Below are 23,804 nucleotides of genomic sequence, written 5' to 3'. Positions count from 1 at the left end.
ATTTAACTCCATTGACCACCACTCTTTGGGACCGCCCATCCAGCCAGTGCTTGATCCAGCAGATCGTATGCTCATCCAGGCCATGAGCAGCCAGTTTTTCCATGAGAATTCTATGGGGAACAGTGTCAAATGCTTTTCGAAAGTCTAGGTAGACAATGTCCACAGCCTTTCCCTCGTCCAATAATCGGGTCATCTTGTCATAGAAGGAGATCAGGTTCGTCAGGCAGGACCTGCCTTTCATAAACCCATGCTGACTAGGCCTGATCCCCTGCTTGTCCATTATACGACTTGTAATGGCACTCAAGATGATCTGCTCCATGACCTTCCCTGCTACCAAGGTCAGACTGACAGGCCTATAGTTTCCCGGATCCTCCTTTCTGCCTTTCTTGTAGACAAGTGCTACATGCCCTGCTGGATCTGTTGTTTGTAAATAGGGAAGGTCTTGTGGGGGATGTGAAGGTTGGAGGCTGTCTTGGGAACAGTGACCATGAAATGATAGAGTTTTCGATTCTGCGAGAAGCAAGGAGAGGGGTCAGCAGAACTGCTACCTTGGACTTCCGGAGGGCGGACTTTGGGCTTTTCAGGAGCCTGGTTGACAAAGTCCCCTGGGAGGCAGTCCTCCAGGGCAAAGGAGCCCAGGAAGCCTGGATGATTTTCAAGAAGGAAGTCTTAAAGGCGCAGGAGCAGGCTGTCCCCATGTGCCAGAAGACAAGCCGTCGGGGAAAAAGGCCGGCCTGGCTAAACAGGGAGCTAGTGTTACAACTTAGGGAAAAAAAGAGGATCTATGGCCTCTGGAAGGAAGGGCAGGCCACTCAAGAGGACTACAAAGAGGTAGTTAAGCTATGTAGGGAAAAAATCAGGAGGGCTAAAGCCCAGCTGGAGCTAAACCTGGCTTCTGTTGTCAAGGACAACAAAAAAAGCTTCTATAAATATATTAGCAATAGGAAGAGGACTAAGGATTATCTCTGTCCTCTAGTAGATGGGGCCGGCAACATAGTGACCAAGGATGAGGAAAAGGCTGAGGTACTTAATGAAGTCTTTGCCTCAGTCTTCAGCAGTAGGACCAGTTGTTCCCCGAGCACCCAGACCCCTGAACTAGAAGACAGGGATGGGGAGCAGAATGAAGCCCCTCTAATCCAAAGGGAAATGGTGAGGGACCTGCTTCAGCACCTGGAGGTGCACAAATCTATGGGGCCGGATGGGATCCACCCAAGGGTATTGGAAGAGCTGGCGGAGGTGCTCGCCAGGCCACTTGGTATCATTTATGAACAGTCCTGGACAACCGGGGAGGTCCCAGCTGACTGGAGGTTAGCAAATGTGACACCCATCCACAAGAAGGGCCGGAAGGAGGATCCGGGGAACTACAGGCCAGTCAGTCTGACCTCGGTGCCTGGGAAGGTCATGGAACAGATCCTCCTCAGTGCCATTACACGGCACATGCAGGAGAACAGGGTGATCAGGCCCAGTCAGCATGGGTTTGTGAAGGGCAGGTCATGCCTATCAAACCTAATATCCTTCTATGATAAGGTGACCCACTTAGTAGATGAGGGAAAAGCTGTGGATGTTATCTACTTGGATTTTTGCAAAGCTTTTGACACTGTTTCCCACAGCATTCTCCTGGAGAAACTGGCTGCCCATGGCCTGGACAGGTGTACTCTTCGCTGGGTAAAAAACTGGCTGGATGGCCGTGCCCAGAGAGTGGTGGTAAATGGAGTTAAATCCAGTTGGTGTCCGGTCACAAGTGGTGTCCCCCAGGGCTCGGTGCTGGGGCCGGTTCTCTTTAATATCTTTATCAATGATCTGGATGAAGGGATTGAATGCACCCTCAGTAAGTTCGCAGATGACACTAAACTGGGCGGGCGTGTTGATCTGCTTGAGGGTAGGTTGGCTCTGCAGAGGGATCTGGACAGGCTGGACCGATGGGCTGAGACCAATGGTATGAGGTTCAACAAGGCCAAGTGCCGGGTCCTGCACTTGGGACACAACAACCCCATGCAGCGCTACAGGATTGGGGCAGAATGGCTTGAAAGCAGCTCGACAGAAAAGGACTTGGGAGTGTTGGTTGACAGCCGGCTGAATATGAGCCAGCAGTGTGCCCAGGTGGCCAAGAAGGCCAACAGCATCCTAGCCTGTATCAGGAATAGTGTGGTGAGCCGGACTAGGGAAGTGATCATCCCCCTGTACTCGGCACTGGTGAGGCCCCACCTCGAGTACTGTGTTCAGTTTTGGGCCCCTCGCTACAAGAGGGACATTGAGGTGTTGGAGCGTGTCCAGAGAAGGGCTACAAAGCTGGTGAGGGGCCTGGAGGACAAACCTTATGAGGAACGACTGAGGGAGCTGGGGTTGTTTAGCCTGGAGAAGAGGAGGCTGAGGGGAGACCTTATCACCCTCTACAACTACCTGAAAGGAGGTTGTAGAGAGATGGGGGCTGACCTCTTCTCCCTGGTGACAAGTGATAGGACGAGGGGAAACGGGTTCAAGTTACGTCAGGGGAGGTTTAGATTAGATATTAGGAGACACTTTTTCACTGAAAGGGTTATTAAACATTGGAATAGGCTGCCCAGGGAGGTGGTGGATTCACCATCCCTGGAGGTGTTTAAAAAAAGGGTAGATGGGGCACTGAGGGACATGGTTTAGAAGTGGCTCTTGTCAGGGTAGGCTAAAGGTTGGACTCGATGATCTTAAAGGTCCCTTCCAACCTCAACAATTCTATGATTCTATGATTTGCTACCCTCCAGTCCATCGGGACCTCCCCAGTTAGCCATGACTTCAGGTAGATAATGGAAAGCGGCTTGGCGAGCACGTCTGCCAATTCTTTCAGCACTCTTGGATGTAACCCATCCGGTCCCATAGACTTGTGTGCATCCAAGCAGTGCAGCAGGTCACTGATCACTTCCTCTTTAATTGTGATGACCTCGTTCAGCTTCCCCTCCCTGTCTCCCAGCTCATGAGGCTGGGTGCCCAGGGAACAGCTAGTTCCACTGCTAGAGACTGAGGCAAAGTAGGCATTGAGCACCTCAGCCTTTTCCTCATCCTTTGTGACTATGTTTCCCTCTGCATCCAATAAGGGAGGGAGATTTTCCCTAATCCTCCTTTTGTTGTTAATGAATTTATGGAAACATTTTTTATCCTTAACAGCTGTAGCTAGGTTGAGCTCTAGCTGCACTTTGGCTCTCCTAATTTTCTCCCTGCATAGCTTTGCTATATCCTTATAGTCTTCATGAGAGACCTGCCCCCTCTTCCAAAGGTCATAGACTCTCCTTTTGTTCTTGAGGTCCAGCCAAAGGTCCCTATTTAGCCAGGCCGGTCTCCTTCCCCGCCTACTTGTTTTTCGGCACACGGGGACAGCCTCCTCCTGTGCCTTTAAGACTTCTCTCTTGAAGTATGTCCAGCCTTCCTGGGCTCCTATATCCTTCAGGGCAGCCTCCCAAGGGATTTTGTCCAGCAGTCTTCTGAAAAAATCATAGAATCATAGAATCATAGAATTGTTGAGGTTGGAAGGGACCTTTAAGATCATCGAGTCCAATCTTTAGCCTACCCTGACAAGAGCCACTTCTAAACCATGTCCCTAAGTGCCCCATCTACCCTTTTTTTAAACACCTCCAGGGATGGTGAATCCACCACCTCCCTGGGCAGCCTATTCCAATGTTTAATAACCCTTTCAGTGAAAAAATGCTTCCTAATATCTAATCTAAACCTCCCCTGACGTAACTTGAACCCGTTTCCCCTCGTCCTATCACTTGTCACCAGGGAGAAGAGGTCAGCCCCCATCTCTCTACAACCTCCTTTCAGGTAGTTGTAGAGGGTGATAAGGTCTCCCCTCAGCCTCCTCTTCTCCAGGCTAAACAACCCCAGCTCCCTCAGTCGTTCCTCATAAGGTTTGTCCTCCAGACCCCTCACCAGCTTTGTAGCCCTTCTCTGGACACGCTCCAACACCTCAATGTCCCTCTTGTAGCGAGGGGCCCAAAACTGAACGCAATACTTGAGGTGGGGCCTCACCAGTGCCGAGTACAGGGGGATGATCACTTCCCTAGTCCGGCTCACCACACTATTCCTGATACAGGCCAGGATGCTGTTGGCCGCCTTGGCCACCTGGGCACACTGCTGGCTCATATTCAGCCGGCTATCAACCAACACTCCCAAGTCCTTTTCTGTCAGGCTGCTTTCGAGCCACTCTGCCCCAATCCTGTAGCGCTGCATGGGGTTGTTGTGACCCAAGTGCAGGACCCGGCACTTGGCCTTGTTGAACCTCATACCATTGGTCTCAGCCCATCGGTCCAGCCTGTCCAGATCCCTCTGCAGAGCCAACCTACCCTCAAGCAGATCAACACGCCCGCCCAGTTTAGTGTCATCTGCGAACTTACTGAGGGTGCATTCGATCCCTTCATCCAGATCATTGATAAAGATATTAAAGAGAACCGGCCCCAGCACCGAGCCCTGGGGAACACCACTCGTGACCGGCCGCCAACTGGATTTAACTCCATTTACCACCACTCTCTGGGCACGGCCATCCAGCCAGTTTTTTACCCAGCGAAGAGTACAAGTACCTGTTCTGAACAGGTCAAAGTTTGCCCTCCGGAAGTCTAAGGTGGCAGTTTTACTAACCCCTCTCCTTGTTTCTCCAACAGTCAAAAACTCGGTCATCTCATGATCACTGTGCCCTAGATGGCCACCAACCTTTACTTCCCCCACAAGTTCTTCCCTGTTCACAAGAAGCAGGTCCAGGAGGGCACCTTCCCTGGTCGGCTCACTTACCAGCTGTGTGAGGAAGTTATCTTCCACACATTCCAGGAACCTCCTGGATTGTTCCCTCTCTGCTGTGTTGTATTCCCAGCAGATATCCGGGAGGTTAAAGTCCCCCACAAGAACAACGGCAAGTGACTGCGAGATTTCCCCCAGCTGCTTATAGAAAGCTTCATCCACCTCACTGCTTTGGTTGGGAGGTCTATAGCAGACTCCCACAGTGACATCAGCTTTATCGGCCCTTAACCTAATCCAAACACTCTCCACCCCATCATCAGTATACTTGATTTCTGAGCTCTCATAGCATTCTCTAACATACAGGGCCACTCCACCGCCTCTCCTTTCCTGTCTATCCCTCCTGAAGAGCTTGTAGCCATCGATTGTGGCACTCCAGTCGTGTGAGGCATCCCACCATGTTTCTGTGATAGCCAGTATGTCGTAGTTTTCCTGGTGCATCATGGCTTCAAGCTCCCCCTGTTTGTTGCTCATACTGCGTGCATTGGTATAGATGCGTTTCAGATGAGCTAACGATTCCAACACCTTTTTGTGAGTGTGGGCCCCATTTCCTACCAGACCCCTCTCAGGTGCTTCCATGATTTCTAAATGTCTGTCCCTTCTCTCAAATGAAATGGCAGAGTGAGAGTCCTCGCTAGTCCACCATCCTTCAAGCCCTGGCATGTTTCCCTTGGGTTTATTCCTGACAGGCCCAGTTATCTCCCCTTCCCCCCTCATATCTAGTTTAAAGCCCTGTCAATGAGCCTTGCTAACTCCTGCCCCAAAATTCTTTTCCCCTTCTGGGACAGGTGCATCCCACCTGCCACCAGCAGGCCAGGTGTCTCGTATAGCAGCCTATGATCAAAAAACCCAAAGCCCTGCCGATAACACCAGTCCCAGAGCCACGAGTTGACCTGATGCCTCTTCCTGTTTATTCAGATCCTGTCACAGCTTACGAGTAAGATGCTACTTTGTGATGATAGCACCATTGAGCATTAGAAACATCAGCTGTTGCTACCTTTCTCAGGGGTAATGCAACCACCGATTTGTGGAACAAACACTATAATGTAGGAGTGTGTGTGTACGTGCACTCAAATGCAGGGCTGCTGCACTTACTGCACTTCAGTGCCTAAAGCCACCAGATCTCTGAATACATACAAAATTTTTATTTTTAGATATTTTTTTTAAGAAAAAAAAAAAGACGTCTGTTCCTCCAAGCACATAAATGTCTGTTAACTGCAAAAGACTCTGTTACACAACTTAAGATGCTATTGTTCACTTGACAAACAGGAGGCCTTGCAATATGAGCTAGTCAGTCCCCTTAGCTCTGCTGCAGACTGGTACCAAATCCAGACACAGTAACTGGGCTGTACAATCATCTGCAAGTCCTCAGCAAGAACACCAAGCAGCACAGGGCCCACCACAGGAACAGAGCAGATGCAGGAAGGATGCCCAATTTCCCTCTTAAGCACTCCAGATAAATCAGTCTTGATCATCTCTTTTTGCTTCTAGGTGTACAGTCCAATGGCTGATCCATTCATGTCCCATCTGATGTTACTGGTGAACTTGGGAAGGTGGTTATCCTGCCCTGTACTTTCACACACCCCTACAAAACATTTGACCAGACCCTCACTGCCATTTGGAGGATCAAGGAACCTTACAACAGCACGATAGTTTTCAAGTGCATTAGTTAGAGCACCAGTGAGCTCTGTAAGATTGCCATCAGCTATAAAACCAAATACAAACTGCTTGGCAACCCCTGGCACAAGGACCTTTCCGTCAGGATCGACAATCTGACCTGGAGCAAGTGATACTTCTGCCGGGTGGAGTTGTCTGGAGATATCCACGACAAGTATGAAAGCAGGAATGGGATAAAGCTGCATTTGATTGGTAAGAGGGCATGAGAGCCAAAGGAGGCAAAGCCACCCTGAAGAGAAGCACGAGCCACAAGATGTGGAAACTGATGAGGTGGGAACAGAAGTTGACCTGTGATTGTCTTCCAAAGGGTTGGCTTTTCCAGCTCTGGGGTTAATTTATAACATTTGGGCAGGGAATACTCATTGCCTTCTGCAATCTTCCAGTATGAGGTGATGTGCACAACACAGGGAAGGGAATAGGAACAAAACTGGTAAGGAAATAGCCAGGCTGTGGCTGCTGGGGTAAGAGCCAGCCAAGTCCTGGGCATCCATGCTCATTGCAGGGGAGTTGGACTAGATAACCTTTAAAGGTCCCTTCCAATCCAAACCATTCTGTGATTGTATGATCCCACTTTGTCCCTGCAGCACAGGATCTGTGCAGGCAGCAGAAAGGCAAGCAGGGGTCAGCAGCCCATGGGGTGGGGTAAAAGATGTCCTTGTTATCAGGATTTAAACTGGAGAGCCTGACTGCTGAGTGTGTGTTAGCAAATGTAAGCACAAGCAAGCCTGGATGGTAACAGGGGCTTGGGAAGACAAGATACCCAGCATTCATTTGCCATAGGTTCAAACTCCTCTGGAGCGGGAAAGGTTAAGTACAAACAGCCTGAAAACCAGCTCTGATCGACAAATGTCCAACTTGGGGAGTTGGCAGTCTCTATTAACACCTAAAACTCCTTGGGCTCACCTGACCATTGAGCTACACCCAGATTAGAGGACAAGGAGGAGTTTCACAACCTCTTGAAGGTTCTTACTATCTCCAGCTTGGGCTGAAACACTGTTTTGAAATCCTGAGCAAAAAAACCCTGAGCTCTTACCCATATCTGGCTAAAAGCAGCATCTCCAGCTGCCATGATCACACTTAGCTAAGCACACCTGATCCTGTTCCTCTGGAGATCACACAGTCACAGGCTCTTCCAGTCTTGGCCAGGGGATCACTTAGAAACCACAGGAGCAACAGGCACAAGGCAAAGCATCTTTGAGGCAACACTAGACAACAGTCACACAAGGTGAGAAGTCCATCCACAGGGTGAATGTCTGCACATAAGTGACATTTGGATCCCCAAATGAGCTTGGGACCCATTGCGATAGCTGTTGGATGGACGTATGCAGGGCTTGCTCCTTCCTGTGGAGCCTGTAGACTAAATAGACACAGGGAAGGAGAGAAACTCAGAGAGGTGAACCACACTGCAGCCAAAATCTGAGTCTCAGAGTCAGACACTGCCCATCGGCTCTCACTGAAGCCCACATGCTGTTCATAGTACAGAAACCCAAAGCAAGAGCCCACCGCTGCAGCGGGACTGGTTTGCTCTGTCAGGTGAATAATACAGCTGAAAAACATCTTCTTTTAGAGCTGCTCAGCATGGCAGAGACATGGCAGAGAAAGCAGGGGTGAATCTCCAGCACAGACCACACTGCCCCGGCTATGCCCCTCCATGCCCAGTGTTCCCACAATGCCTGTGCCAAACACACCCCCAGGCTGCGACGTGCTTTGTTCGGACCCAGCATTCAGTTATAAGGAGACACAGTTCAGGAAAGTGTTAATCCCATCTCCATGGGTGCACTCGCAGATTGAGGGAGTGCTAAGTGGCCTCGGGAACAGACTCAGAACTTACTCACAAATGTAAAGGTGTCGTGTGTTAGACGATTTTGCTTGTGAAGTGAAACTGCCTTACGTCTGCTCTGCACTGTGGGCATCCAGACGGGACCCGAGGATGAGCTCGGTTACTTCTTGATAAGTTATGCATAGTCAAGGCTCTCCTTCACTTGGAGCAGCTCCTAAGTACCCACAGACAGAACATGACCAGGGCAGGATGGCAGCAAAATCCCAAGCACAAATACAGGCTAGGCGGAGAAGGGATTGATGAGAAGCTCAACATGAGCCAGCAATGCGTGCTCACAGCCCAGAAAGCCAACCACATCCTGGGCTGCATCAAAAGCAGCATGGTCAGCAGGCCGAAGGGAGGGGATTCTGCCCCTCTACTCTGCTCTCATGAGACCCCACTTGCAGTACTGCATCCAGCTTTGGAGTCCCCAGCACAAGAAGGACACGGACCTGTTGGAGGGGGTCCAGCGGAGGGCCACAAAGATGATCAGAGGGATTAGAGCACCTCTCCTATGAGGACAGGCTGAGAGAGTTGGGATTGTTCAGCCTGGAGAAGAGAAGGCTCCAGGGAGACCTTATAGCAGCCTTCCAGTATCTAAAGGGGGCCTACAAAAAAGCTGGAGAGAGACTTTTTACAAGGGCATGTAGTGATAGGATGAGGGGTAATGGCTTCAAACTGGAAGAGGGTAGATTTCAATTAGATATCAGGAAGAAATTTTTCACTATGAGGGTGGTGAGGCACTGGAACAGGCTGCCCAAAGAAGCTGTTGAGGCTCCATCCCTGGAGGTGTTCAAGGCCAGCCTGGATGGGGCTTTGAGCAGCCTGGTCTAGTGGGAGGTGTCCCTGCCCATGGCAGGGGGGTTAGAACTAGGTCTTTAGGATCTTTAAGGTCCCTTCCAACCCAAACCATTGTATGATTCTATGATAAAATCTATCATCTCTCAGGGGCTGCCTGGATTTTAACATCAGAGGAATAATGTAAGCAGACCCAAGTTGCACCCCACTTTGGGAGTAGGCCCCAACAGTATGAATGGAAGGAGTTAAATAATGCTTAAAAGGCTAATTTAAACATCAAAACACGCAGACGCATGACAACTAACACAGCTAGCTTTCTTAAAGATCAGTTCTCCAGCCTCAAACCCTTCATGCATTACATACCCAAGTCTCTGGAGGCGACTGGTATCGGCTGTAAAGGGTAGGTATCCCTTTAAGAATGATATTGAATGCTGTCCAAGCAAATGGACTAGCATGGAAAAAGCTATCAAGTACCTGAGGGAACTGTCTGTGCGAGAGGTGATTTATGGTGACTGGCAAGTGAATGTAGACCCTGATAAAAGGCTGTGCAAACAATCTTTGCTAAGGAAGTTTGCACAGAGTGCACCATTGATGTATTCCCATATATTGTCTACAATGGTTTGGGGAGGGTCCGATGTTGATGCACCAACTGTAAATGAAGTGGCTAACAGGGTACAACAGTATGAAGACAGTCTCTCTTGTCGCCCCACTGTGGCAGCTATGAATAAAATGACTGAGGAAAATGGAGGAAATGACCAAGATTCTAGCTCTTTCTTCAATGACTGACATCTGAGGAGGACCCCATGTCCTGGTTTGAGGTAAAACAGAAACAACTTTCTGTTCAGTAATTTTACTTCTTAGCTAGGCCTCTCCTAACTCTCTGAAATTAACAGCATAGTGTCCAGAAAACTGTTCGTTCTCAGAGTGATAAGACCAATGTTTATAGTTCATGCCAAGGAATGGTATGCAGACAGGCTCTTGATTATACTTATTGCTATAACAGCCAAGGTCAGCTAATTTTGTTATTTGCCCCATTGGAGGGTCGGAAATGGAAAAGCGTAAAGGGGTCCCACCTGCAGGGAGGAGTGGACAGGACAGGTAACCCAAAATTGACCAACAGGGGTATTCCATCCCATCTGCCCCATGCTCAGTATAAAAGCTGAGGGATCAAAGGGTCAGCGCTCTTTTCCTGAAATGGCCGACATCCAAGGAGGACCCTGTCTTTTCATCAGCCTTTGATCCCGATCCGTGTGTTCCTGACTCCAGATCTGGAATCCAGTTCCCACCCATCGCTGAGTCTAGTCTGAGACTTCCTCAGTGCCTGCCAGTGACATCATCCTGGGAGCTTGATATGGTTTTGTATATACTGTCTCTATTTCATTATTTCCTTTTTCTTTTATTCTTAATATTTTATTAAAGTAGTTTAGTTTCTTCTAAACTCGTAAATCTCTCTCTCTCCTCCTGCTCTCCTTGTGTGAGAGGTGGGGGGAGAGTATCTGTCACTGGCCATTGGCCAATTTGGCCAAAACCACGACAGATTTATTGGCGCCCAATGTGGGGCACAAACGGAGCTCTGATAGATTGCCTGAATAGCTTGAATTCCAGCTTGCTCAGGGCGAACAGACAGTTCTTATCATGTCGTTCCTATGCGAAATGTTATATTGTGTCTTTAGAGAGCTTTGTTTGAAGTTAATTGATGCAGTGGTGTTTAACTGGTTGAATATATTGCATGGTTTATTTGTTCTTTGTGTTTGGATGTGGTGGGTTAAGCGTGCTATGCTGGTGTGGGTTTGCCTTCAGATGTATAAAATAATTGCTTGGATAACGGTTCTACCTGCATATCTTGGGCATCATGTGGTGGATTCTTTTACTAATTACACTCTTTGTTTTACCTGGGGAAAGTTTACTTTGCCCTTTGATTATACCGAAGTGACGCTAACAGAATCAGGGGATGAAAAACCTTCAGGCTGTTTAGAGAGTGAATGTTACTTTCATTGGTATGTGATTTTGTTGTTGGGTTTCCTGAATGTGTCATGGGGGTGGTTTATTGTTAAATATCAGTGCAGGAGTGAGTATTATGTGACATGTGATATTGCTACTCAAACCCCACGGCCAAAATCAAAGATAGCAGAAATTCAAACAATCCTGCCACCGGAAGCCACAGCAGAAATTCAAACACACCCCACCCTACCCCCGCGAAAGCTACAGCAGAAAAAAAAACAACTCAAATTACTGCCCAAGCCACAACACAGACACAAACAACGACACCGGTCCCAACACCAGCACAAGCAGCATCAATTACCCCTCCCCCACAGGCCCCGACATCGCCCAGGCCCATATCGGCTGCCCCCCACCGGCCCCGACGAAAGCCACGCCTCCGACCATACCGACACCGGCGCCAGTGGCATCGGCTGCCCCGGCTCCGGCCTCGGTCCATCCCAGCAGCAGTCACTCAGCAGCCTGCGGCCAAAGTTACTCCACCGCCTGTACCCACCCCCACCTGTATCGCCAGCCCCTCCCCCGCCCGCAGCGGCACCGGTTGCTCCAGCCCCGACAACGAGCACGGTCACTGCTCTGGCTGCTCCGACAACGAGCGCTGCTGCTGCTACCCAAACTCCAGCAGAACCGGCACAAGTTGCCCCTGTAATAAGTAACTAAAGGTGATTTGCTGATCAAACAAGTTAAGCAAGAGGAACGAACCCATTGTGGCAGTCTTGAGAACTCCCTGTTTAACCAGAAGAGACATGCCCACAATGTTATCTTGCTACACCAACATGGGAACTCCTGTTTGACAAAAAGCTTAACCACAATGTTATCGGAATGTATTATTTTGAGCTGATTCTGTGACCGACATTTTATCTAAACTACCTCAAGCAAGAAGCTACAGAGGGGCGTACCGAAGATGTCGAAACCGACCTCTGTGAAGATAAAAAGAGCTGCTCAGCTTGCTTGAATTTGCGAGCCTTTGGTGGAGCTGCGACTCCCCGGCCGCCCAGCGCTGCTTTTGCCTTCCTACCTCAATAAATATTTATTGAATCTATTTCGGACTCGATTTATTTTAAATTCAACTATAACAAATTTGGTGCCGTGACTCAGATCCAGACAGCCGACTCGGGATTCAACTCTGGGAGGGCGCCCCATCTTCGGATGGTCCCGGAGGAGATTCCGACTTAGCTCACCTGGATTTTCCGAACTGAGATAGGAAAGCAAAAAGAAAAGAGAAAGGAGATACTGCAGTTCCCCGTAATTTTTGTGCACGAAGAGCCGGACGAAGACTCGGGAGTGAGTAAGTATATTGCGGTTCCGTTCGGTCGGGGATTGGGTACCCGGGTGCGAGTGACTGAGACGTCCACTGGGCTTAGTAGCCCACCGGACGAAGTGAGTGTGGACCTCCTAATAGTGCGGTTCCCATTGTCCGCGAGGGCGTGGGCCACGAACGGAGGGAAGTGAGTGAATTTTGAGTGAAAGAAGGCACTTTCGGAAGATGGGACAGAAGAAAAGTAGGACTTCTGGTTCCATGCAGGAGATACGGGGTGGGGGTGGGCTCCCCGATATAGCCCAAGATAGCCCGTTAGGCCTAATGATTCGATATTGGGATAGTTCCCCTTCTCGAAAAGGGAAGTCCAAGGAGAAATTGGTCTATTATTGTATGGAGGTATGGGGAAGAAAACAGATAAGAAAAGATTTATATTGGCCAATTCATGGATCCTTAGAGGATTGGATATGCCAACAATTAAACATATATGGTAACAACAAACGACCATTTAATAAGGAGGAGAGTGAATACGCCTTTTTATGGATCCTGGGCACGGCTCAGGCCGCTAATTTGTTTCCATTAAAAGAAAAGAAAAATGATAGAAAGAAAAGGTGGGATGTAGACGAACCTCCAGCGTCTCCCCCACCCTATGTCCCCCCTCCGCAAGGTCCTGAGCAAGATCTCCCTCCAACAGCCCCCACAGAACCTGGGGAAGAGGCTCCTCCTTCTAATCAAAGAATAACTAGAAGTCAAACTAGAGAAAGGAGGGAGGAAAACTTGTTGTATCCCTTAAGGGAGACTGCTATGGGGGGACCACAACCCGGAGTTGGATTTGTATCTGTACCCCTCAGCTCCGGGGATGTGAGGGAATTTAAGAAAGAAATGGGACACTTGTTAGAGGACCCATTAGGGGTAGCAGAACGTTTTGATCAATTCCTCGGGCCTAACATTTATACTTGGGACGAGATGGAATCTATTTTAAAGATCTTGTTCACAAACGAAGAACGAGGAATGATCAGAACGGCAGGCATGAGGCATTGGGATCAGAGGCATCAGCATGGTCCCGCCGGAGATGTAAAATGGCCCTTACAGCGGCCCAATTGGGACAATCAAGACCCCGCACATAGAAATAACATGATTGATCTGCGGGATATAATAATTCAGGGGATTAGAGATTCTGTACCCAGAGGGCAAAATATTAATAAGGCCTTTAATGAACAACAAAAGAAAGATGAAACCCCCACTGAATGGCTGGAAAGATTGAGAAAAAGTTTACAGCTATATTCCGGGTTAGACCCCGATAGCCAAGTGGGTCAAGCCCTGCTGAAAACTCAATTTGTAGCTAAATCTTGGACAGATATAAGGAGAAAGTTAGAGAAAGTAGAAGACTGGCAGGGAAGGGGGTTAGATGAATTATTACGAGAAGCTCAGAAGGTGTATGTGAGAAGGGAGGAAGAAAATCAGAAGAAACAAGCCAGAATCCTGATGGCAGCTGTAAGGGAAGGACAAAATCAGGGCAGGAGAGGAGAAAGTCCCCGGAAGGGCCCAGTAGAACCGAGAAGAAGAAGATTTAGTTCGCAGGACATAGAATGTTTTTATTGTCGCAAGAAGGGACATCTACAGAGAAATTGTCGGAAAAGAAGGCAGGATGAGGAGATTTTTAAGGAAGATTGGGGGGGTCAGGGGCTCTATTTGCTGGGGACCCCTAAGGTTACCGAGCCCTTGATAAAATTGAAATTGGGTCCTCAGCACGAAGTGTTCGAGTTCCTTGTGGACTCGGGTGCCGAAAGATCAACAGTCCAAAAGTTACCATCTGGATGTGTTGAATCAAAGGATAAACTCCAAGTAGTTGGTGCAAAGGGGGAACCCTTTAAGGTGCCCCTGATAAGGAATGTAACAATAGAAGCCCCAAATAAATATGGGGTGGGAACATTTTTATTGGTCCCAGAAGCTGAGTATAACCTCTTGGGACGAGACCTGATGGTGGAATTAGGAATCAATTTGGAAGTAGAGCAAGAGAAATTAAAAGTAAGATTATGCTTATTAACTGCAGAAGATGAAGCCAAGATTAATCCAGAAACTTGGTATAGCCCAGGGTCGGTGGGAAAATTAAATATCAAACCGATCACGGTCTCCATAAAAGACCCAGACCAGCCAATTAGGATAAAACAGTATCCCATCTCTAGGGAGGGGAGAGAAGGGTTGCAGCCAGTAATTGAGAGACTTTTGGCCCAAGGGCTTTTGGAACCCTGTATGTCTCCCCACAATACTCCCATATTGCCCGTAAAGAAGCCGGATGGGTCCTATCGTTTAGTACAAGATCTGAGAGCCGTAAATGAACGAACCATTACCCGGTTCCCTGTGGTGGCTAACCCGCACACTATACTTAATCAGTTAAGTCCAGATTATAAATGGTATAGTGTTATAGATTTAAAAGATGCTTTTTGGGCTTGTCCCTTAGAAGGAAAATGTAGGGACTATTTTGCTTTCGAGTGGGAGAACCCCAAGACCCATAGAAAACAACAATTACGGTGGACCGTTTTGCCCCAGGGATTTACAGAGTCTCCGAACTTGTTTGGACAAGCTCTGGAACAGTTACTGGAATCTTATGAATTAAGTCAGGGACTAATTCTAATACAATACGTGGATGATTTATTGATCGCTGGAAGAACTCAAGAAGAAGTCAGAAATGAGAGCATCAAATTATTGAACTTTTTAGGCCTCAAGGGATTAAAGGTCTCTAAATCCAAATTACAGTTTACTGAAGAAGAGGTAAAATATTTGGGGCATTGGCTCATAAAGGGACACAAGAAATTAGATCCCGAAAGAGTAAAAGGAATTTTGTCTCTAACAGCTCCCACTAATAAAAGACAGATAAGACAGTTATTAGGATTATTAGGGTATTGTCGACAGTGGATAGAAAATTACAGCAGTAAAGTAAAATTCTTGTACGAAAAATTAACTAAAAACGGGTTGGTAAAATGGTCCCCTGAAGATGAGAATCGTTGGGAAAATATAAAAAGAGATCTGGTAGAAGCACCTGTCCTCAGTTTACCCGATATCCGTGAACCCTTTCAACTCTTTATCAATGTAGATAACGGGACAGCTTATGGGGTTCTGACCCAAGGATGGGCAGGGCAGAGAAAGCCTGTAGGATATTATTCTAAAATACTGGATCCTGTAAGCCGCGGGTGGCCCACCTGCTTGCAAGCAATAGTGGCCACTGCATTAGTAGTGGAAGAAGTTGGAAAAGTCACCTTGGGAGGTGAACTAAAAGTATACACCCCCCATAACATTCGAGGAGTATTGCAACAACAGGCTGATAAGTGGCTTACAGATAGTCGACTGCTAAAATATGAGGGAATTTTAATTAACTCCCCTCGACTAGAAATGGAAACCACTTCTATTCAGAATCCTGCCCAATTTTTATACGGAGAACCTAAAGAAGATTTGACACATGACTGCCTCCAACTAATAAATTTGCAGACTAAAATAAGGGAGGACTTAGAAGACGATGAATTAGACAAAGGAGAAAAATTATTTGTGGACGGCTCCTCACGAGTGGTTGAAGGACAATGGAAATCAGGATATGCTATTGTGGATGGGTATACTTTTAAGATAAAAGAATCAGGACCATTAAGTAAAGCCTGGTCCGCGCAAGCGTGTGAGTTATATGCTATGCTAAGGGCATTAAAGCTCTTAGAAAATAAAGTTGGAACTATTTATACAGATTCAAAGTATACCTTTGGGGTGGTACATACTTTTGGAAAAATTTGGGAAGAGAGAGGCTTAATTAACACCCAGGGAAAAGGATTAGTCCATGAAAAGCTAATCTTAGAAGTTTTAAAGGCATTAAGAGGTCCACTAAAGATAGCCATAGTCCATGTAAAAGGACATCAGAAGGGACTAACCCATACTGTAAGAGGAAACAATCTAGCCGACGCGGAGGCAAAACGGGCTGCATTATTAATGGTTCAGACCTTGAGAGAGGAACCTGAAAGGCTAAAATTAGATAAAACTTTCACTCTCCAAGAATTGGATAAGCTAAAACAAATTGGAGCAAAAAGAGATGGTGATAAATGGCTGCTACCAGACGGCAGGGAAATTCTTCCAAAAGGATTAGCTCGGGGAATACTGAATAAATTACACCATAAAACTCATTGGGGAATTCAAGCTTTAGTGGATCAGTTTGAGACAAACTATGCCTGTGTCGGAATATACGGTCTAGCTAAAAGGACTTTAGAGGGATGTTTAACCCGTCACAAAGTGAATAAACGACAACTTAGGGAAAAGGTTCAAGGAGGTCGTGAATTGGCTAAAAGACCCTTTGAGAAAATACAGGTGGATTTTACCGAATTGCCAAAGGTGGGGAGATATCAGTATTTATTGGTCTTGGTTGATCACCTTACGCACTTTGTAGAAGCCTTTCCAGTGGTAAGAGCTACTGCAAAGACAGTTATTAAGATTCTCTTGGAAGAAATTATTCCAAGATATGGGACTGTTGTGGTAATTGACTCAGACCGAGGTCCACATTTCACATCCAAAGTAATTAAAGAGACAACTGAATTGTTTGGTACAAAATGGGAATACCATACTCCCTGGCACCCACAGAGTTCTGGGAAAGTAGAAAGAATGAATGGGGAGATAAAGAAACACCTAACCAAACTTATGGTGGAAACAAAAATGAATTGGGTTAAATGTTTACCATTGGCTTTGCTTTACATTAGAACTCAGCCAAGAACAGATACTGGTATATCCCCCTTTGAAATGTTGTATGGAATGCCTTATGACTTTGGGTTATTAGTGGAACACCCAAAAGTCGAGGATAAACTTTTAACAGAATATATTTTAGAACTTACAAAAAGAAGACAGGAACTAAGAAAGAAGGGCTTGGTAGTACAAAGACCTCCCTTGGACATTTCCATACACCGAATCCATCCCGGAGACCAGGTACTAATCAAAACCTGGAAAGAAACCTCCCTAACACCCCGTTGGGAAGGACCCTTTGTTGTTTTACTCACCACAGATACGGCTGTACGGACAGCAGAAAAAGGATGGACTCACGCTAGTAGAATTAAGGGACCTATCTTCCCAGAGAAGTGGACTGTGACGTCGGAACCAGGAGATCTTCGAATAAAGATAAGGAAAAGCGAGACCGGTAAATGAACCACTCCAGAAGGGAAGTAAGAGATAGTTTATATCGATGGTTCCAAATACCACCAGGAAATACTCTACGAAAGGTATATTTTGCACCTTGGAGTGAAGAAAGGATACCGGACCAAACGGGGGGGGTGGATTATACAAACTAACAGGAACTCCCCAGGTTTTTCCATTTTGTTGCGAAACAGAGACGGAGATACCTGAATCACCCAGAATAGGAGATCTCTGGGGAATACCCTGCTTAAAACACCCTACTTCCGGACATTTATGTTGGGTTGTTTGCCGATGTCTAAATTGTAATAGAGATTGGTCCTGTGTTTCATTTAAGAGACAACCCTAGTGTATGAAATGTCGCAATGATTTGATACGTGCCAGGGGACCAGAGGATCCAGTGGAAATCTGTAAATTATTTTGTGGATGGGAACTGTCAGTACCTGAACTTTGGGAAGTATATGAAACAGACTGGTATAGAGTTTTAAGACAGTGTGCTATAAGATTCGCCTGGAAACGGGCACAACAACCACATAGGTGGAAATATATTTGAGAGATAACTAACTCTTTAGACCTTGGAAATTATTGACAGGATAACAGCAAAATTCCCCTGAAGACTATCTGCTGCTGCCGAGAAGATCTTGATATCCCGTTGCTCTCTGCAAAGGAGTAGACGAGGAAGGCAGAGAGGTACTAAACAGTGGGGAAATGAAAGCTGGTATCCTATTAATGGTATTGATTACCATGACTTTAGAAAATGAACATCAACCCTTCAATTGGACCTTAGGTCGATGGGAAGATTCAATAGAAGTTCGGTATAATGTGACAGCTGGACCCCCAGAATTCCAAGTTAAATTGGAAGATTTAGTCTTTTATGAACTAGACCCACCTGGCCAACGAGAAAGAGCAATAAAACCTTTTTATCTCTGCCCCAGTTCGAATCCATGGAAAAGCTATTGCAATTTCCCTAATCACTATTACTGTGCATATTGGGGATGTGAAACCGTAGCTTCAAACTGGGACGTAGCCATTAAAGATAGATTTTTAAATATAACATGGGGACCCAGAGGATGCAACCCGCCAGCTCCTAGCTGGGATGGACACATAGAGGGCTCCCACCTTGGCAACTGTAAGCATGTTATACTAGAAATCCTGCAGCCTAATGACCACGGATGGTTATTTGGATGAACCTGGGGAATGCGATATTGGGAATCTGGACCTGATAGAGGAGGACTAATATTCATTCAAAAACGGGAAGTTAAAATGCCACAAGCAGTAAGGCCCAATCGAGTCATCACAAAGAAAAAAGGGAAAAAGAAGAAGCCAAAGGTAGGAAACTCCACAGCCTCAGTCACCCCAGGGACATACCTAACCTCTACAAATAAAGTGGAGAAAATACCCAAAGACAATGAACCCTTATGGGCTGTAATGCAGGCAGCCTATCAAGCTTTAAATGCAACAAATCCAAATTTTACCATTTCCTGTTGGTTATGTTATGACATAAAGCCCCCTTTTTATGAGGGGATAGCTGTGTCATCTCCTTTTAATACCTCTACCAAGGACAATCCCTCCAGATGTAATTGGAAGGAACGGAAGGCGGGGATTACTCTCCAACAGGTCAGAGGGAGCGGTTGGTGTATAGGAAAGGTAACGTACGAGAGAAGAACTCTATGTACCAACCAGACTCAAAACTTTACATCTAATACTAAATGGGTTCTGCCTAGTCCTGGGGCATGGTGGGTCTGCTCCATAACCGGATTAACACCGTGTTTGTCCACTGCTGTTCTCAAGAAAAGTATCTCAGAATTTTGTGTACAGGTTACTGTGGTACCTAGAATCCTCTTACATGGGGAAGAAATTATGTATTTACATTGGAGCAATTTAGGACATAAAATCAACAAAAGAGAGCCAATATCTACAATTACTATAGCTACTCTACTTGGTTTAGGGGTCGCTGGGACCACCACTGGCATAACCTCCTTGGTGCAACAACAGCAGAGTCTAACATCTCTAAGAGCTGCAGTAGACGAAGATTTGGCCCGAATAGAAAAATCTATTTCCTATTTAGAGAAATCATTGACCTCATTGTCGGAAGTAGTTTTACAGAATCGAAGAGGATTGGACCTTTTGTTCTTGCAAAACGGAGAATTATGTGCTGCCCTAGGTGAAGAATGTTGCTTTTATGCTGACCATACAGGGGTAGTAAGAGATTCGTTAGCTAAACTGAGAGAGGGATTAGAGAAAAGAAAACGAGAGCGAGAGGCTCAGTACTCCTGGTATGAATCTTGGTTTAATCAGTCACCATGGCTGACTACCTTAATTTCTACTTTGGCGGGACCCCTCACGATGTTGCTATTGGCTCTGACTTTTGGACCCTGTGTCATTAATAAATTTGTAACCTTTGTTGAAAGTAGGTTAGAAAAAGCGCAGCTAATGGTGATGAAGCAATCAGAACTGGCAATGAAAATTATACCGAACGAAAATCCTGAATTAGATGCAGCTTTTGAGGTATTGTCTAGGTTTGATCAGCAAATCACTTATAAATAAAAGAAGGGGGGGATTGTAATAAGTAACTAAAGGTGATTTGCTGATCAAACAAGTTAAGCAAGAGGAACGAACCCATTGTGGCAGTCTTGAGAACTCCCTGTTTAACCAGAAGAGACATGCCCACAATGTTATCTTGCTACACCAACATGGGAACTCCTGTTTGACAAAAAGCTTAACCACAATGTTATCGGAATGTATTATTTTGAGCTGATTCTGTGACCGACATTTTATCTAAACTACCTCAAGCAAGAAGCTACAGAGGGGCGTACCGAAGATGTCGAAACCGACCTCTGTGAAGATAAAAAGAGCTGCTCAGCTTGCTTGAATTTGCGAGCCTTTGGTGGAGCTGCGACTCCCCGGCCGCCCAGCGCTGCTTTTGCCTTCCTACCTCAATAAATATTTATTGAATCTATTTCGGACTCGATTTATTTTAAATTCAACTATAACACCCCGGTGACCAGGACGCAGAAAAGAAAGTTAGCTCGTTCCCTTGCCTCTGACGACAAAGACCAGCCCAAGCCAGACAGCATAGGAGAGGGTTCCTCTGAGGAAGATCCAGGAGAGGGTCCTTCTCAGGCAGCATTAACACAGGATGAGGACTCAGATGCAGAGATAATCATTAAATCCTTCTCTATGAAGGATTTGAGAAATATGAGGAAGGACTTTAGTCGTCATGAAGGTGAGACACTTATCTCCTGGTTGCTCTGATGCTGGGACAATGGGGCTGATTCCATAGACACAGAAGGTAGAGAAGCTAAGCAGTTGGGAAACCTGTCCAAAGATGGAGGTACTGATAAAGCGATTGGGAGAAAGAGAAACACTCACAGTCTCTAGAGGGGATTGCTATTGTGAGAAATAAATTCCGGTCCAAATGAAATAGGCTCAGGCAGAATCCTCTGTGAAGCACATTTTTATTCACGTTCTTGCAAGAGCGGGTGACCTAGCAAGTAGGCACACTTCCAGTTCTTGAAACACACCTTTGTATTCCCTAATCCCGGCCGAATTTTTCCCTCCCCTGTTTCCCATTAGTTAGGTACTCCAGGGTTCACAGTCTGTCCGAGGCGCCTAAAATTCTTCTTGGATGTTTTGCCTCTGTTTACTTCTCTTTATGCTACACCTAGAGGGATTATCTGACTAGTTTATTTCCTTCCTTTTTGGTAAAAGATTGCTCAATGTCATTAGCCCTGGTTAAATGTTTGACTACCCTTCTAGTCACTAATCCAGTAGGAATCAGTTTGTCCTTTTGTCTGTGTGATAAGAGATGTTCTACAAGCCTTTGCTGGAGCCTCTTTGTCTTAGTCATTCCCTTATCATGTCACCTCTGATGGAAACAGCTTTTCTCCTCTGCAAAAGCAATACCTGCCTTTCTTACAACTTCCCCCTTTCCTTTTTCATAATCTTATTGTCTTTTGCATTTCTAGGGCATGGTTCCATATGAGGCCTCTAGACCTGACAGCATGATGTTACATTCTTCTTCTTCTTCTCAAGAGTTTTTATTTTCTTCTAGATGAAGCATTTTCCCAGGGTATGGGGGAGGGTCTACTTCCATTCGTTTCGTTAGGGCAGTTTCAATTAATCGTTGAACTAATCCTCGCACACAGGGAATGATACAGCATCCTGCAGCCACTAACATTCCCGCTACCATTATAAGAGAAGTCAATATTGATACCACCATACCTTTCCATTTCCCAAACCAGGAATCCAGCCAACCTATCAGTGAGGTGTGTATTCCAGAGTTCTCAGCTAACTCATCAGCTAGAGTGGTGAGCCCTTGAAGGGCTTTAGTTATAGTACCATCTGGAGTTGTATTGTTTGGGATGAAGGTACAGCACCGATTCCCTAACATTACACACACACCTCCATTCTCTGCTAAGATCATGTCCAGGGCGATCCTATTTTCCCATGCCATTCGGCTGGTTGCATCCAATTGTTCAGCTATTCCTTTCAATGCATCTCTGGTATAATTAATAAACCTCTGTTGGTTATAGTGAATATAATTTATCCAATCTACATTTCTGTTTATAGTTACCCACCAGAAAAGGACAGATTCGAATCCTGCTCCTGTCTGATTCCTTGCTTTGTGTTCATCTGGGACCCCTCTAGGGACTCCAATAGGATCTCTATATATCCGTTCATCAAAGGATACCCCTAAACTCCTTTCTACTCTATTGCCTGAGCTCAGGGATCCTGTTCCTTTTTCAAATGCTAGGGTGAATGGTATTGCCAATTGTACCATTCCACATGTACCTTTCCAGTTAGCCAGCAACACAGATCGCAAGGTCTTCCCTCCACAATACCACCAGAGATCCGCCCGAGGCACTCGTATCACTGAGTAGTTTCCTTTCACATCCTTGGTCACATTCAGAGTTTCAGTGCACAGGGTAAATCCCCTCACAGGTTTGGCAGCCTTCACACCCTGCCATGAGAGGCACGCTGGATGGTTACCAATTGCTGTGGAAAATGCTGGTGGCACTTTAACATCTCTAGATTCCAAGGCAGGAAACAGTAAGGAAAGTGAATGACAAGTCTCATTTCCCCAGGTGGTCTTTTCTTGGTATAATGCTATCATACACCACATCCCTACGGAATCTTTCGTCCACCCTAAGGGAAAAGGGACGATCTGTGCTGGGGGCCTTCCTGAGGCACAAGCAGAGCAATTGCTTTGGTTCAAACTACTAACAGTATATTTTACCCATTCTACCCAAGCATTTGTCTCACCGTACCCTGTTTCAATCCCAAATGTTTGTCTAAGATCTTTAATCTCAGTAACCGTGACCAAAGCTGGATCATTCAGTGGTTCCCTCTGTTGTATTACTGGGAGTTTTAGTAGTCATAGTTGTCCCTTCTGCTTAACTGCTATTTTCCAGTATGTCTATTCTAAATCTTCCCCTTGGATCTCTTCCAGACACATCTGCTCCTATTCCATATATTAGGTTAGCCGTATCATCCCCCTGGGTTATAGTTATCAACAGAGGATTACATTCAAAAAGGCCACACTCTGGGGAAGGTGATCCTTTGTAAAAATGTATTTTCTTTTTGAGAGGGTAATAATAAGAAGACTTGATCCACTCGTCATCAACGGTCCACCCTCCAATTTGGGTGGTCCACCACACTTCACTCCATCAGTCACAAGGTGCAGCCTCGTGATATCCCTCTGTGACCCTCCAAATTTCTGGGAACAGGTAACTGTTTTCGCCACTCAACCATCTTTGGGCCTCTAGATTCCCACACTTCAGTACTTGACAGGCATCAAAGCATACAGTCTGTGGGGTATTTCCTTTAGTGATATTTATGATAAGCCTAACCGGGTAATCTGGGTGTGCACTTCGTAGGTGATCTAGACGTACACTCCAGCTTCCCAGTGGGAAGCTCAACACCGCCCCTATGACCAGTATCATCGCAAAATGCTTCTTAAAATTCATGGCATACACAGATTTATGTCTCCCAACTGGATCATCCCACCCCAACCCATGGCTTATTGTCTCTTTTAGGGTTACTCGCAGCGGGCTGTCAGTAGAATGTACAGTCCACTGTTCTACCGGATCTGTTGGCGGGGGTTCAACTGGTCCTTTTAGCTGAGTGTAGTGAGTCCATCTTTTTTCTGCTGTCCTTACTGTGGTTTCAGTAGTGAGGAGTACTTGGAATGGTCCTTCCCACTCTGGTTGGAGCTTACTCTCTGTCCAGGATTTGACTAGTACCCAGTCCCCTGGTTTATACGGATGGATGACAAATTCCAGTGGCGGAGTTTGAGCAAGAAGGCCTTTAGTTCTGAGGAAGGAGAGAGAAGACGACAGCCCC

The 23,804-nt window shown here is 46.3% G+C and overlaps 1 pseudogene; it reads left to right on the top strand.

The window, feature by feature from the left end:
- The window catches only part of LOC141735661 (uncharacterized), a 26,677-nt pseudogene extending 3,330 nt beyond the window's left edge, over positions 1-23,347 (top strand).
- The last annotated feature ends 457 nt before the right edge of the window (positions 23,348-23,804 follow it).

This window comes from Larus michahellis, chromosome W (assembly GCF_964199755.1).
Source record: "Larus michahellis chromosome W, bLarMic1.1, whole genome shotgun sequence".
In the NCBI taxonomy this organism is placed as follows: domain Eukaryota; kingdom Metazoa; phylum Chordata; class Aves; order Charadriiformes; family Laridae; genus Larus; species Larus michahellis.
This window is presented reverse-complemented; position numbering and strand designations above follow the sequence as displayed.